The sequence below is a fragment of the Phyllostomus hastatus genome, unplaced genomic scaffold (assembly GCF_019186645.2).
Source record: "Phyllostomus hastatus isolate PE091 unplaced genomic scaffold, TTU_PhHast_1.1 phas_contig_16, whole genome shotgun sequence".
NCBI classification, from domain to species: Eukaryota; Metazoa; Chordata; class Mammalia; order Chiroptera; family Phyllostomidae; genus Phyllostomus; species Phyllostomus hastatus.
Genome location: NW_025333643.1, coordinates 26,060,778 through 26,074,571, shown reverse-complemented (window position 1 = coordinate 26,074,571; position 13,794 = coordinate 26,060,778). Strand labels below are relative to the sequence as shown.

Below are 13,794 nucleotides of genomic sequence, written 5' to 3'. Positions count from 1 at the left end.
TCCTGAATCCTTGGTCAATGAAATTCGTTAATAAAGTTCCCAAACATTATTATACCACTCTCAATGTATCACTATCATCTATACACACACAAAAGCAAAAACTGAAACCTTCAGTTCTTATCAATTGACCTTCAGTTCTTATCAACCACTATCAACCATTGTCCACAGAAAAGCTGAATAGTAGGATGAAAAGGCTGCTGAAAAGTCTACCTTATTAAGATACCCACTTCCTAAAGAAAAGGCAGATAGGTCACAGGAAACTCCAGTCACATGTGCCTAAAGAACTGAACAATGGGAATGGAGACCATACTCTTTACTTGGTGAGGCCTGACTGAGAACAGAGAGAGGCTACTGTCTGATTCATTTTCTCTCATCCATGTCTTAGCACTGGAGTCATGTCAGGTAGGGCCTTAGAGAATGCTGGACAGGTTCACTTTGTACGTGCTGTCCGTGAACATGGAGAAGCAGATTTCCGCAGGTGCTGCAGGTGTTGTGTGTGGCAGTGAGTGGCACAGTCCTGCAGCCAACTTCTTGTGTTCAAATCTTCATTCTGCCATTTAATAGCTGTGGAAACTAAGGTTAGTTACTCAATCTTTCTGTGCCTCAGTTTCCTCAATTATAAAATGGGGCTAATAATAGCATCTACCTTTTAGTATAATTGTAAAGATTAAATGCATTATTGTATATAAAGCAGACATACTGCTATAAAAGTGAGAGCTATTAGTAGCAGTAGTATTAATCTTTTCCAGAGAAATTTTTGCATTAATTCCTGACATAAAGTAGGGACTTTAAAATGTTTGATGAATGACTTAATCATGTGCTTCAAAGTGGGGACTGCACACAGAAGTGACAAATGTTCACAAAACATGCTGTACACCTGGGAAATTAATGTACATTTTATAAGCAGGTGATTATATTTCTTATTGTGCTCAAATCTACTGACTTGGAACTGTCAGCCTTTGAGGAGCTCAGTGCCCCTAGCCAATCAGTTGGAGGCACCAGGGTGTGGATTGTGCAGCATGGTAGCCACACCTGTGGTTTAGCTTGGGCTGGTGGCCCTAGACTGTCAGGGGAGAAAGGCTAGAACAACTCACAGGCTACCATGGGATCACAGGGACTTCATGCCAATGAAAAGTTTTGTTGGAATTTTTTTTTGTGTTTTATTTTTTAAGATCACCTTCTATTTAAACTTGTAAAGAAAAAATGATGTTAGATTTTTGCTGAGACAAGGCAAGTCCAGGGTTAGAGAGAAGCTCCACTTAGTTCAGTGTTTTAGGAAACAATAGTAACTGGAGCAAGAGTGGCACTTGGTCATTCCTGTCCCATTTGGGACAGTGTGCTCTGTATGGTGTTTGGCAGGCATGGTGGCTCCCAGGTGCAAGCTAGGACAGACTCCTCATGCAGGAACATGTTTGCTGCTAAACCAACTATGGACCACAATTTCTGCACATGGAGTAGCACTAGGGATCCATTTTCCCCTCTCTGTGGCCATGCCATCAGCCAGCTGCTCTGCTTCTGCCATTGGGTATTGAAGAAAAGAGAATTTAAGAGTTTTAATTCATTTTTAAAGCCATGTATGTTGTATCTCTTCAGTGTTTTTTGGATAGACTGCTGACCTAGCCTTACAAATGGTTTTTCTAAAACCATTTGACAAAACCTTGATTTCTGGCCAGGGAGGTTTTCCTGCTGTAGCACTCATGTTTGCAGTAGGGCCTTTTGTCTCACCATCTTCATCTTTTCTTAAGACTTAGCGCAAAGCAACAAAAGCATCTCTTTTGAGAAAAGACAGTATCATATCAAGATTCTACCTGGAAACCAAGGGAGGCTAAGAGGTCAAGCTTTCTGCCTATATATTAAATCTGTGGTCACTGCTTCATGGTCATGGTGGACACATCAGGGTCTCTGCCATTTTCTTTTCACCCCAGCCCAGTGCCTCTGTGACTGTAGCTGATGTCTGACCTCAGAAACTTCTAGCCAGCCTCTGGAGTTGGTCATGTTGCATTGTTCTCTTTAATTAGAAAGACCTGGCACCTCCTTTGCAGTAAACTTCTTAATTAGGATCAACTGATTTCAAAGTTAAAATTCTAATGGATTCAGGTGAGATTAGAAAGCAGCGACACAGGCCACACAACAGTAAAGGAGGGATTTGAATGATTTTTTTAAGAGATAGGGGAACATTTCTCAGTATGAAAAGCTTGTGAATTTCATTGGAGTGTTAATGAAGCTTGAATTGGTGCTTGTTTAAGACCTGTTTGAAACATTTACATTTATATCACATCATAAAACTTTCACTTCTGCCTTAATTAATTAATATTTTTGGCCTGAAGCCCATTTTACTATGAATTACTTTTGGGGTTTTATTTTTTTGGACATTTTTTCCAACACACTTAAATGGTGTAGTGTTATTACCTATCATGATGGCTGAACTTGAGCAAGTCTTGCCCTGTCTGAGAGAGGAGGGCACACCTCTCCACTTCATTAAATCTCTGCTTAGATGTCACCTTTCTGGGCCACCCTTTTAAAAGTCCTCTTCTGCTGTCACTCTTTATCCTGTTATTACTTTTCTTCATTGAATTTAATTGCTGTCTACATTTTACTGTACATGGTGGGGCAAAAGTAGGTTTACAGTTGTTCATATGAAAAATAATGCAATAATTAATCAGAAATAATTTAAGGATAAGCTCTGTGTTTTGCATACTCACACCTGTACATGTACTTTTGCCCCACCCTGTATTTATTTGTTTATTATATGTGTTTCTCTGTTAGAGACAATCTCTGGAAGGGCAGAGACTTTTGTCTGGTTCATTCACCGCTGTAGCCTCATCACCTAGAATAGGAATCAGTCAACTAAAGATCTGGCCCATAGCTTGTCTTTGTATTGCCTAAGAACCAAGAATGATTCTTACATTTTTAAAGGGTTAAAAAAAAACTGAAGGAATAATATGCAACAGAGACCATATGTGGTCCACAAAGCCTAAAAATTTATGATTTAGCCCTTTAGAGAAAATGTCTGTCAACTTCTAGCTTATGCCAGTCCCTGGTTCTTGAGCAGGTTCTCAACAAATGTTTTCACAGTGAATGAATCAATTCAATTCAGTGAATCAAGTAATTAGATCACTCAATTTTGGAATCTTGATCTACCTAGAATTATGATGCCTCACAAACATCTGGTGTTCAGTAAAGTTTCTTAAATAAGACCATGAAGACATAAAAAGGCATTTCTATCTTTGAAAACAATAATTGAGATAAAGGTTTATTTTTTTTATTTTTTATTTTTTTTTGTAGCTTAGAGTTCTAGTGCTAAACTCATTTATAGCCACAGGGCACCATGAGTCATTCCAACAAACAGTTGCTGACAAATCTGTTATTATAAGCATCCAAAAGAAAAGCATTAACAGTGATGGACATGAGTGAAGTTTTTGATTTTTGCCCCAACTCTAGAGTACATAAAAGTGTACTGTTTTAAAGTAATGTTTCCAAAGTGATATCCCAGAGTCACTTGCATCTGAACCTCTTCAGGGGGGCTACTTGTTTAAAAATTGACTCCACCTCAGATTCATTGAATCAGAATCACTGGAAGATGACCCCAGGAGTTTACATTTTTCACAAGCTCCACATATGATTCAGATGTTCACTGAGGTAAAAAATAATTGTTCTGCAAGTGAAACAGAGGCAGATTCATAGATGGAGAACAGATGACAGCTAGTGGGGGGATTGAAAAAAGGAAAAAGTAGCCATGGACTTGGACAACAGTGAGGTGATCACTGGGGGAGAGGGCTATAAGTGACTATATAGTAATAGAAAAAATATAATAAAGATTATATAGATGCCCATCAGTAAATGAATGGATAAAAAAACTATGGTACATTTACACAATGGAATTCTATGAAGCAGAAAGAAAGAAGGAGCTCCTACCCTTTGCAACAGCATGGATGGAGCTGGAAAGCATTATGTTAAGCGAAATAAGCCAGGCAGTGAAAGACAAATACCATATGATCTCACCTTTAACAAGAACCTAAACAACAAAACAAAGAAACAAGTAAAATTTAGTCAAAGACACTGAAATAGAGGACAGGCTGATAGTAACCAGAGGGGAGAGAAGAGGGAATTTCAGGGGAGAATGGGAAGGGTTTACAGGAACAAATTTAAAGGACACATGTACAAAAACTAGGGGGGGGGTGGAAATGGGAGGGAAGTGGGGAGGGATGGGTGGGTGGGCTGGAATGGGAGTAAAAGGCAGAAAACTACTTGAACAATGATTAAAATAAAATAAAAAAAATAATTGCCCTGAATTCAGCTATTGGCTGGTGTTGTAGGAAGGGGAAGGTTGGAATTTACTGTGTGAGTGTAGGGCAAGAATACTTCCATTGTCATGGGCACACTCCATGCTGGCATTTCCTAGGCTTCCATGTTGTACAAATTGCACTTTGGATCTTGTTAAAATGTAAGTTCAGATTCAGGTTTGGAGTGGAGCCTCAGATTCTGCATTTTGCACAGGCTACTTGGGTGATGCTGATGGTACCTGTTCTTGGACCTCATTTAGCATAACATAAAATTAGAGCACGAGTTGGCAAATTTTTTCTTTAAAGCATCAGAGAGTAAAAGTATTAGACTATGTAGGTCATACAGCTGCTGTTTTAACTACTTACACCTGCTTACACCTTACACCTGTTGTAGCACAAAATCAGCCATAGATTATACATACATGAATGGGTATAGCTGTATCCCAATAAGACTTTATTTATGGAAATAGGTAGCTGGTCAGATCTGCTGTGAGGGCTATGATTAGCAAACCCTGGGTTTGAGAATCATACTGATTATTATTGCTGTTCTTCAGAATTATTCTGAACCTTCCATATGACAGGTAATTTGGTAGATGTTTTGTTTTTAATTCATTTGCATACTGGTGTAAGATCTGGAAGCATAATTAACTTTCTCAAGGATGCACAGCTACCAGGTAACAGAGTCAAGACTTGAACCCTGACCTTTGGACTTCATTCTGGTTATTTTCTGCTGTACAAAGTGAGTTCCACATTAGCAATAATTTTTTTCTTTGGAAATAGTGCTGTTTTTGAAGGACTACTAGAATAAAACTTTTTGAGAGCAGGAGTTTTTATGTTTTTACGAACATAAAAGGCACTCAATAAACATTTATTGACTGAATATCTATCTCAGGACTTCTCAGTTCTAATATTAGTGTTTTTATAGGAGGGTATTTTAGAGATAAAGTAATGCAAAAAATGATAGAGGTAGTGAACTTCATTATAACTTCTAGAACCCAGATTTTTCTACACACTCCTTCATACTCAGTAGTTCATTTAAGTTTGGTAAATGCCATTTTCAGGGACATAAATGGTTATTTTGTGTCTTCTAACAGATATTATTAACCACTCTTAATTTTGAGCTCCACTTTCTCCTTAGCATTGGTGATAAAGTTGTGTTTTGGCAAACCATCCTGGTGAATGGAGGAATCAAGGATTATTCCTGTAGTAAGAGATTCCAGACATATCTTTCATCTTCTTGTGATAGGGGAGTTTCTGTAAAACAAATCAATAGTCAATTCTCATGCCACCAATCAGAAGAAATAAGGGGCCTGACAGAAGGGTGATTCACCCTTTCCCTATTTCTTCTCTGTAGCTTTTCATTTTAGAACACTTAATAAGATTTAAAAAACTTAAGTCCACAGACCATGCTGGAATGGGTTTCTTGGTAACAGTGTTGCATATCAGAAAGCACAGTGTAATTTGCATGGGGTTGTTTTGATGAAAAGTAATAGGCAATTTGGTAGGTGTGTTTAAAGCATCATAGACAATTTAAAAGAGGGTCCCTGAGGAAGGCAAATGAAATGGCTGTCCTGAATGGAGTTGCTGAAGTAAAGGTGCTGCTGATGGCTGAGTCTGGCTTTTGATCCTGAGGAGGCGAGAAGGAGGGCACAGCAGGTGAAGCTACAAGGATCCTGAGAAGTCATATTGATTCATCACTTCTGAGCATTTTTGATTACATCACCTGCAAGCCAACTTTGTACCTATGCAAGACTGCCACACAAAGTCTGGGCTTTGTAGTGAAATTTCTTAAGAAAATTTTCTCTCTGTGTTGCATTTGAGCAATGTGACTAGTTTACCTTGGATAAAGAAATCACAGCTTTACAAGTTTGGGGGTTTATTAATGGTTTTATTATTACCATGCCTTTTAGAAGCCAGCTGGAAAGGAAGAAATACCTTTGTTTCTACCATCATGTACCTCTACCACATTCATTCATTCACTCACAAGTATTTGAGTACTGACTATGCATCAGGTATGCTTTTATTGTAGGGAAACAAAATCTTTGCCCCCAAGGAGCTTTCAATGCTAATGAGTGAAGTTAGACAATGAACAATCACAAAAAAGTAAATCTCAGTAAAGTAAAAGTAAGGTGATGAGTTCTAAGGAGAAAAATAGCACAGAATCAAGGTATTGGGGGAGTGGGGTGGATGTGGGTAGGTAGTTATTTCAAATAGGGTCATCAGGGAAGGATTTTCTGTGAGTGCCATTTAGAAAAAGACCTGAGGATAAGTGAAGCAAGTAATTCAGATGGAGGGCAGAGCAAATACAAAGACTGTAGGGTGGAGGGACAGGAATAGATGGGAGACCAGACAGTTAAGTGGAGTGAACATTGTCCTTCCAAGTCCTGGGTGTGGATTGTTGGGAACTTCCCTGCCTGGTTTCAGAAGCTGTAATTCCCCCATGGCTAAGGCTGAGTGAGCAACCTTCAGACCAAAAGCCACTAAGGAGACAAAGCTTATCTTTCTGGCACCACCTCTGCCTCTTTTACTTCATCCTGCCTGGCCCCCAATGCATGATCAGTTAACCAATGGTGGGTGAGATTCCTCAAGGGAGGAATGACCTAGGGCAGGTATGATCACAGGGAGTTCCAAGGGAAGGACTTGGGGGGTTATAGCAAAAGGGGGTGATGGACCCTCACCTCTCAGCTTTGACAGAGCCTGAGTCCTCATTCTATCTGCAGGAAGTCTAATTTCTTGGCTGCCTTACTTCCCCTGCCTGACTTAAGCCTGAAACGTTGTGCACCCCTGTGCTGGAAAGGGCAGGTTCCCTGCGTGATCAGGCCTAAGAAAGAATATATAAAATCCTGTGAAACCTGCTTTGCTAAGAATGTTCTCAATTAAATGATAAGGATCCGAGCAGGAAATGAGTTTGTCTCCCAAAGTTTTGTAGCCCTTTAGCTAACAGACCCTGACTCAGAATAAGCCCTATTAGTTCTTTTTATATTATGTATTGTTTGACCTTACTGCCTGACAATGATTAATGAGCTTTACCTGTATTCCTGTGCAAAATGAACCCAATAAAAGCCCATTGAGGAAAAGGATCTTGGCCCTTCTCCTTTGAGAGATTGGCCACTTTTCCTCCCCTAGCAGATCATGTCTTGATAGACTTATTCTCATCCATGGCAGCGAGGGGAGGCCCTGTGGGTGGAGCCCCCCACAGTGGATATAGATAGAATTGGGCCTCAAGCACCATTGTGAACACTTTGATTTCTGCCCTGAGTGAGATGTAAGATCTTGGAGGATTTTGAGCAGGGGGAGCCATAAGATAGTCACTGTGATTTGTGTGTTGATGTAGGAGGGCAGGAATAAAAGCAGAGACACTGCATAGGAGGCTGTTGAAATATGGGTGGCTTGGACAAGGGGAGTAGCAGTGGAGGTGGTGAGAACTAAGTGGACTCCAAATATGTGAAATGGAGCCAACACAATTTTGCTGACAGATGAAATGTAGATCATAAGAGAAAGAAAGCGATCAAGGGTGATGCAAATATTTTTGGCTTGAATAGCCAGAAGGAAATTTTATTTCTGAGAAGAGGAAGTATGCAAGAAACAAGCATATGTGGGGCAGAAGTAGAAACCAGGAGTCTGACTTGGGGTATGTTGAGTTGAAATGCTTATTAGCTACTCAGACAAAGATGTCTGGGAGGCACCTAGATACGTAGTAGTGAAGATCAGGTAGGAGGATTTGAATGATGATGTAGTAATAACAATTAGTATTGTGTGCCTATTATTTGGGTTGTATGAGCACAATAAAGAACATTCTTTTCCATGTGTCTCATTTCAGAATCAAGTGTTACATTAAAACAAAAATTTATACAGGTAGGGAATGGACTTTTCAACTTTGTTGCTGTTAATGGCAGGATTAGAGAACATGGCTTTGAGTCTATGGCAAAGTGAACTTGCCCATACTTTATTGTTGAATCAGATGGGCCTATCTGCTAGGCATGATGGAGAAGCACATTTTTAGGGGTGGGTTTCTTACTATTTGGACCTGAGCAGAGCAGAATGTTAGCCCCTGCTCAGGTAAGCTGATTCTGAAAGAAAGCCTACTGCATGGTGGCCTTAAATGTCCTTTCTTCTCCCTAAATTTCTCAATGAGAAGTGTTTCTGAGGTTGAAGATAGAAGCTAGGGTAAGCATTAACTCTAGCTAATGGAGTATAAAGAGGTGGGAATAGATATCTCCTACATCTATCTAACTGAGTGATACATCTTTGCCCTCTTTCTTGCATATAATCTTCACATTTTAATCACCATTTTACAGGCAAGGTAACTGAAAATTCAAGATGCCACTTTACCTAAGGTCATTAGTGTGGAATGAGAGGACCTAGTGTGTCTGTCACACTAGTCTTTTATTACTCTGGTATGTTTTGTAAGGAAATGTACTGTGAAAGGGGTGATCATTTCATTTTTTAAACATGAAAGGGTTTATTTTTTATTATTGTTGATGGATGTTAGGAATAGATGCTCATCAGGGAAACTTGTATTCATAGTTACAAAAGAATTAAGAAAATATTTCTTTCAACCAAATTAGATATTTACACTTAATTTAAATAAACAGGAAAGATGGTAGACTATTCACTCTCACTGGACTTATGTTTAGAAAAACTTTTCACTTTTATTTCCAAGACCCTGAATGCTTTGGATATTCAAAATAATCTTTGCCTTGATGTTTTTATTGGGCATCCTTAGACAGACATGCTACTATGAATTTTGATGCTGTATTTCACACAAAATCAAGTTTTAGTCTTAGAAAATTATAGACTGTCTCTGTGTACATCTGTTGAATCCCTGATTATGCTCTAGTCTTTTGTGGGAATAAATAACTTCCTTTAAAATGAAAATCTTATGAAATAATACTGGGCTTGTTATTTTTTTTCTTGTATCTGGTTGCTCTTCATAATATTACTGAGTAAGAATGAGGTTGGAGTAGAAAAGTACTGAGTCTTCAGAAGGAATGTGGGTTTTTGTTACTCTTGGACCTTTTCAGACTGTCAATGAGACTGTATGATGCCTCCTATTCCCATTCCTTTCAGGTAATGCTCCCCTGATGTGACCCTAACCCCAAATTCAGATGAACACTTACACAGGCTTACTACATTTCTTTATTTATTTTGCACAACACTCCTCTGAATTAGCCTTCTTTTCTTTAACAAATCCTTATCTGAGAACATCCTCATTGATTTTAGAGAGAGGGGGAGGGAAGGAGGGGGCAAGAGAAAGACAAAGAGACACACACACATATACACACAGAGAATGAGAGAGAGAGAAAGAGAAAGAGAGAGAGAGAGATTGATCAGCTGCCTCCTGTAGGTGCTCCCATTGACGATTGAACCTGTGACCTTTTGGGTTACCAGACAGCACTCCAAGCAACTGAGCCACACCAGCCAAGGCTGAATTAGCCTTCTTATTGTCCCTTTTTATGGACAAGAACACTTGGCATAATCAAGTATTCACACTTACACACATAGTGGCAGATCTGGCTCCTGTGACTCCTGGTCCTGCTTTCTATTAGCTCATCTCCTCTCTTCTGGCCAAGTAAACTCTTCCCTTAGCTATGCCTGATCACCTGCCTATATTTCATTTTTTTCCCACAGCCATCCTCCCTCTTCAGAACCCAGTTTGTTCTTTAGAACTGCCTGCTGAGCTCCCTGCCTGTCCTGAAGTTCCTCCTGGTTTGATTTCTTCCCATCTTAAGAGCCCCTACATGATGTCACACTTTAGCCTGGGACCTTGCCAGTGTCCCTTGCCATCTCATAGTCACATGTGCACTTGCTGATTCCTTCTTATTCCCTCTGGCTTCCTTCCTTCCTTTATTTATTTATTATTAAAACAATATTTATTTGTCTTCCTCTGTCAAACCCTGAGCCAACCACTTTCCCCAGGCTGCCTAGGGAGGTATAGGAAAAGGAACATAGAGAGCAGAAAAGACATGGGAGGAAGAACTATGGGAGGTGGTGATGGCTCCCTCACATAGAAAAGAGGATGAGAAAAGCCACCGAAAGGCAAAAGAGCCCCATGCCCTCTGAGAGGGCAAAGCCCAGAATGGTGTATGAGCTGTCAGAGAATCATTTCTGGCATAACCAATCATGAAGCTTCCAAACACAGTTTGAATTCCAGCCCCAGACTTGCCACCCCTATTGGGGCAGCCCCAGTCCTAATGAACTTGGCTGTTGTGTCTATGTACCTTGAAATTGTTTTAGTTTGGAAGCTATGGCTAGAAATAAGTGAGGTCAGAGAAGGTGGGGCTGCCAAGCTGCTAAGGCTCTCATCTGTCAGTATCTCTGTTTTTTTCAGTGCCACTTCAAACAGTGAGCTGATCAGCAGCTGAGAAGTGCTCCTGACCAAGGTGGGGGTAGAAACAAACTTGGCACAGGTGTGTATTTTCAGAGAATGAGAGGGTGTAGCAAGAGAGTTGCTCTCAGTGCAGTGAAGACAGAAAGGGGTCGGGCTCCTCTGGCTTCCTTTAAATTGTAAACCTACATGTTCTAGACCATCTCTGTGTTGCCAGTGAATCTAGCATAAAGCCTTGCACAGAAAAGCGGGCATGGTCACTGGATTGACCTGAGATGCCCTGTAGACAGCCTCACTGATATGGAAAGGCTTTCCCTTCACAGGTTGCATTTTTATTGTTGTGAGTTATGGGGACCAGGTTTATGGAAGGATAAAGAAGCTGCTAAGGGGGCCTCTTCATTTTCTTTCCCCCTATTCTGAGCTGTGTTCTTTAAGGTAAGGTTAACACTAGATAAATAAAAATGAAATTCAGGGACTGATGGGACATGCCTGTGAAGGCATCAGGCCCTAGAAATCCATGAAAGAAAAAGCATTCAAAGTTGCATTCAAGGGTAAATGACAGCAGTATAGAGAATGTAGGACAGTAAGTCCAGAGGAGAAAGGATGAGGGAATAATGGATATGTAAAGCATCAGGTACATGGAAGGGACCCCAAAGCAGCTGTTGTTATAGTCTGGTGGCTAAGAGGACTGAATGCTGTCTCTGCCTCTTGCTGGCTGTGTGATCTTGAACTCTGAAGTTTAAACCTCAAAATTCTCATCTATTACACTGAAGATGATATTCTCAAACTCATTGTAGTGTTTTGCCATGTAAATCATGGTTGGAAGTGCGGTTAGTGTGTTAAGCACAATCATGGTTTTCCAGAGAGGTCCACGTCCTAATTTCTCGAAACTGAGAATTTTATATGGCAAAAGGGGCTTTGCAGATGTGGTTAGTTTAAGGACCTTGCGATTTGGATATTGTCCTGGATAATCTGGGTGGGCCTGATGTAATCCTGAGGGTCCTTGGGAGTGGAAGAGGGAGGTGGGAGTACCAGAATCAGGAGATGTGATGACAGAATCAGGGAGTGGAGTGGTGAGATTGCTGCCTTTGCAGATGGAAGGGGATCGTGAACCATGCCACGTGGGTAGCTCAGATAAGCTGGAACAGATACAGAAGTGGCCTCTCTCCTAGAGCCTTGAGAAGGAACACAGCCCTGTCGATACTTTGATTTTAACCCAGGTAGATCCAGTTTGGACTCCTGACATCCACAATTAAATAATAATTGTGATGTTCTAAGCAACCAACTTTGAGGTAATTTGTCACAGCGGTAATAGGAAATAGACACAGTAGGCATTAAAAAATAATTGTTGTTAATTTTTATTACATTTTTCCATTACTATTTATCCCCCTTATAATCTCATCCCCACAATCACCACAGTGTTGTCCATGCCCATGAGTCCCTTTCCGCTCAATCCCTCTACCCCTTAATCTCCCCCAGAGCTGTCAGCCAGCTCTCTGTCTATGACTCTCTATTTCCCATGTTAGTTCAGTTTGTTCATTAGATTCCACATATGAGTGAAATTATATGGTATATGTCTTTCTCTGACTGGCTTATTTCACTTAGCATAATGTTCTCCAGGTCCATTCATGCTGTTGCAAAGGGTGAAATAAAAAAGAAGAAAATTTTACTCTTTGTTATTACTTTTTAAGTAACTTAGAGCAGCTACTTAGCCGCTATGGGTTTTTGGCTGCCGAATTGTAGCCGGCCCACTCAGTGCACTACACCATTGGGCTTTTCTTTTGAGCCACAGACTCTGGGCAGGTGTGACATAAAGCCTACAGCCTGCTCTCATAATTACATTTTTAATTCATAAAGTACAATCAGTATTTCAACAAAAGAAACCCATTATACTGAAATAAATTATCAAATATTTTTAAAATGTGTGTTAAAGTGATATCTTAGTAACACATTAAAAAAGATCTTATGGCAGACCTAGTAAGTACTGTTGCTTTGAAGTAGTAATGAGCATAAGTGATATCTCAACATATTGGCAGAAATGGAAATATGAGGTGAAGATATCTGTGATTTCTCTAGATGACAGAATCCAGACACTGCTGATTCTATTGCATTTCATTGCTTATATTTCTCTTTGAAGAAAATGCTAGATTTCACTTTGGGTTAGTGGCATAAAGATGTAATGTGTTTTCCCCATCTAATTTCTATATCACACCCTCTACCACCCATACCCCCAATTCTGATCATGGACCCCTTGGAGCTCTAGGACTTCAGGTATGACTCCCTGGGAGGAACATTGTAAAAAGACCACAGAGAAGTGTGGTGACCCCTTAAGATCTTAATACTTCATATTAAGAGTCAGTGTATGTATTCTGTTAATCCTCAGGTGGAATGGGCAACATGTCTCTTAGAACAAGGAAATGACTGCTCTGATTCTTTAGGGAAGGGCCAAAGTCATTCTTGTAAACCTAATTCAGTTTGTCTATGCCTCATGGTTTTTGACATTACTTGTAAAGATAACGAACCAGGAGAGAGAAGCCAGCAAACAGTTTTAAAGCAAGGTAGGGTGATGAGTGTGACGTTAATTCTACATAAGCAAAGCAGTAAAACACAACAAAAGGAATAAATAGTGGTGTGAGAATTTCAGTGAAGTTGCTTCTTAGAGGTAATTTTGTGTAAGTAACAGTGGTTAGGAAAATTTTCTTGACCAAGAATGAATAAGATGTTCCAGTAAATTGTGCTGACCATTGTCACAGAGCAGTATAAACAACTGAGTTTCAGTCAGAGTTCATAAGGCAGTAGCTTAGTTGATAGCATTTCAAATGGCTTATTTGGTGAGAATGTTAGGCTTAAATCTGACACACTACTTTGCACATAATAGGAATGCAAATATTTATTAAGTCAGTTTGATTCAATAACATTTTACATCCTATTCACCTTTTGGATTACATTTTTAAGTCAATATTTGTTTTTACTGGATAATTTAGAAACATAGCTAAGACAGCCACGAGTAAACAAGTAGCTTTCAAAGCTGTCCTCACTGGCCATACAAAAAGAGTGAGCATAATACATTTTTATTTTGTTAATATGAGGCTCAGTAGAATTGTAAAATAAATACCAGTAGAGCTTTCTGTAGTAGTTTCCATTGCAGATTTTCTAGAAAAGCACTTGCAAATATCTTTGTAG

General features: G+C 39.8%; 1 protein-coding gene and 1 pseudogene across 1 annotated transcript in view; one reads left to right on the top strand and one right to left on the bottom strand.

Moving 5' to 3' along the window:
• The window catches only part of TAFA4 (TAFA chemokine like family member 4), a 227,373-nt gene that overhangs the window by 55,818 nt on the left and 157,761 nt on the right, over nt 1–13,794 (top strand). The window lies entirely within an intron of this gene.
• On the bottom strand, nt 10,287–11,464 carry LOC123814313 (annotated as a pseudogene).